Source organism: Haemaphysalis longicornis, unplaced genomic scaffold, assembly GCF_048455015.1.
Source record: "Haemaphysalis longicornis isolate Haplotype H1 unplaced genomic scaffold, Haemaphysalis longicornis Haplotype H1 scaffold_7, whole genome shotgun sequence".
Taxonomy (NCBI): Eukaryota; Metazoa; Arthropoda; class Arachnida; order Ixodida; family Ixodidae; genus Haemaphysalis; species Haemaphysalis longicornis.
Window position 1 is genome coordinate 39,471,026 of NW_027526422.1, and position 3,470 is coordinate 39,474,495.

Here is a 3,470-nt window from a genome sequence, read left to right on the forward strand (position 1 = left end):
GCCGTAGTGGAGGGCTCCGGATTAATTTTGACCACCTGGGGAATCCTTAACGTGCACCGAAATCTCGTTCACACAGTAGTTTTAGCTTTTCGCCTTCACCAGAAAAGCGGCTGCCGCGGCAGGGAATCGAACCCGCATTCCAGGGATGAGCAGCACAGTGCATTAGCCACTGAGCCAACGCGGCGGGTCTATTTCCAGCTTTTCAATCGTATTTTGCGAAATGGATTTGGCACACACTGAAGCACATTAAAGCAGGTTTTTTTTATTCCGCGTGCACTTTACAGAAGGCATGGGACTCGCATTGACTTTATTTTTCAAATCCAGATGGTTACTTAATTGGATGCACGACTACATTAACCGCGCACGTTGGCACGATAGTAGCGTGCTATTGATAAGAAAACTACTCGCAGGAGGTTACTCAATCACATTCACAACATCGTTGACCGCGCAAGTTCGGACGCGAGCAGCGTGCTATTGATAACAAAATCACGCGGGCGAAGAACGCGGGAGAGCATTGCGGTGCATCAAAGACTTCTACGAAACAGCGCTAACGAGAAACGTCAGTGTATTCACGTATGACCGGATGTAAAGGAAATGTATTAAACAAGAGTGCCTTGATTTTTAACGGTAACTGCCTTAGCAATACTCTGCAATTAAATTAGTGCGGAAAAACAATTTGCGCCCCACATAGTTACAAACATGTGATTTCGCGCAGCCAAGCGACTACAGGACCACCACAACTACGAGCGAAAACATTCGCATATCTGCGTAAACAAGCGCGTACGGTATGCTCAGTAAGCGGACGGCAGGTGCTACGTCAAATTTTCCCTTTACATCACGCACAAACGGCGGGCAAATGTGCACTCATAACGTTATAATACTAGTAATGCCCTCGAAACCCAAAACAAACAGATACCCTCAGTACTTACAGATGAAAGGTGATCCCCGACGGCTTCTTCGCGCGATTAGCGCAGCCGAACGCGACGCACGAGCAGACCATTTCTGCTTTCTACACTTTTGGAGCATCCATCCACGAACGAGGATCGAACGAACACGAGTTCTGCTCTTTGGCAAGAGAGAACTCGGAAGAACGACACATGGGGCAGAAAAAAATGTCATCTTTCTACTGTTTATTTTAGTTGTTAGCGCCCAAGAATGTAAATAATTACCAGATGTGTGCGCCCCCGGCGCACGCACGGGCGACTTGCGAAGCGCTTAACTAGAAACACGGAGAGGGGAGCATAACCGAAACCACATGCGGCGAAATGAACGCGCGCAAGAAAAGTTCGGTGCGCTTGAAGGTAGCCGCATGAGAGAATCAACTTGCAAAACAAAACAAAAGAAAACAAAAAAAGAACGGAAGCAAAAATATAACGTAACCCGCCGCAAAAACAAGTACGTTATGCGACGAATGCAATGCGTCTGCTACCGCGAAACGAGTTTTCTACCCACGGCAAGATGGCGGCCGTCGGCGTCAGTTTTCGAGCACCATCTCCACTCCAGAAGTTCTATACAACCTCCTTGGTTTAAGCTCATGCCGCCCAATGGCGGGGTTCACATCGTGCAGTGGCCCCCCGTGATCCGTGCAGAGAAAGCCTGCCCTCTGTCATTCCTATCCCCCCTTCTAATTTTTTTTCCAGTAGTTAGTTTGAAGCGACTGCTAGGGCGCAGAAATTGCGCCCACCCAATACAAAGGGGATAGCCACAGCATCGTCGTCGTCGTCGTCGTCATCCTCCTCATCATCATAATAATCGTCGTCATCGTCGTCGTCGTACCATCATCATCATCGTCATCGTCGTCACTGAAATCACCATAACCGTCAAGGCTCACTGGCATCGCCAAGCAAAAAGGACTCAAGCAAGAACCTGCTTTGCTGCTTGCTTAGTTTTTCCTCTGAAATTAGCACGCATAGATTACTCCTGTAGGCTTCAGTCTGTGTCTGGAACACGCGTTTCTAGGTTGTATGCCCCAAAGCATTCACTAGGTTCACCTTTACGCGTAGAGAAATGGGGCCGCAGTTGCGTTTGGCATTCGTGTTCGCCTCACTGTCCGGACGCTCTCGATTCTGTTCGTAAGGAGGCATAAATTTATTTACCTGGTTCTTTTAACACTGAAATCGCTCACTTTTCCTTCGTTGAAGCTTTCAGAGATTTTGTCTGTCGTCTCTCAGTTACGCTGGATAGTCGACTTGCAAGCTTTCGCTATACAATGGCGCTTCACGGCATGGTTATCGGACGACACTTTCGGTAGCGGCGCGTCCAAACCGGCAGGCGTTACGACAGAGCACACGTACAGCCCAGCTTTTGTTCTTAATTTGTCTTTGGCTAACTAAACGAGGAACTTTTTCTGTCTTGAGCTTTCCCGTCATCATGGTGTCTTTCCGAAGGCGAAACGTCCGCCCGGATAGCTCAGTCGGTAGAGCGTTAGGCTTTTAACCTAACGGTCCGGGGTTCGAGCCCCCGTTCGGGCGTCTTTTCTTCTTTTTTTTAATCCAATGCATGTAAACTGTCACGTTTTCGCAGTACACTACTTCGTTTCTTCAGTAAAGAAAAATCAAGGCGAGTCCATCCTGCGGATGTGGATGATCAGGGGAGCTGAAAAAGTCATTGTCACTTAGTATCGACGGACACAATGGCTTCCTTGTCGCTATGATATGTATACTAATCAGCAAACCTACGACTGAAGACACGTTCTGGGATAATTTTAAATCGATGTACGTAATCGCCGAGTGGTTGATTGGACAGGATTGGTTTAAAATCGCAAGTCAAAAGTCACCAACATAAAATGCTTAAACCATTCACTTTTAAAGCGAAGCTGTCTATGCCTCACGAGGCATTGGCAGCTGTTTATGCCTCACGAAGTTCGAGTAAAACAGACAGCAGAAAAGCCAACCTTACACACACTGCAGGAAAGCCAGCTTTACACAGTGAGTTTCACAAAAGGTACATCAACCACACAACACACCATAGCAACGGACCGCTGGTAATACGAAAAATATAGTTTGCAGTGCACACGGTTAGCCATGATGATGAAATACATTCTCGAAACAGAATTGGATGACTTTGGTGGTGTGTTGTTGGACGTTGACTTGGACTTTGGCTGTGTAGGAGTGGACTTTGGCTTTGGAGTTTGGCAGTTCGGATTCTGGACTTTAGGGAGTGGATTTTCGACTTGGGCTTTGACTCAGGTTGCATTGGAGAAAGCTTTGTGTTGTTACCATCTTTCTCTTAAAAACGGGGGCTTTCATTTTTTTTTATTCGAACACATACACACAGAAATACCTCACTAAGACCACAGGAGAAGTGTATTCCACGATCCGAGAATACCTAAGCACTTCTCGAGAGTTCCGAATGCGAAAGTATTAAAACGCCACGGTAATTCTGCTAGGCGAAAAGTTGACGGATCACATTAGTAGTCGTCATTCTTTCGGCCCACAAATACCATAAACATTGATATTGCGAATGCTAGG

The 3,470-nt window shown here is 46.9% G+C and overlaps 1 non-coding gene across 1 annotated transcript; it reads left to right on the plus strand.

The window, feature by feature from the left end:
- The first annotated feature begins 2,398 nt into the window (after positions 1–2,398).
- Trnak-uuu (transfer RNA lysine (anticodon UUU)) lies at positions 2,399–2,471 on the plus strand. Its single transcript has one exon. It is a non-coding gene; the product is annotated as a tRNA-Lys (tRNA).
- Positions 2,472–3,470: the final 999 nt, after the last annotated feature.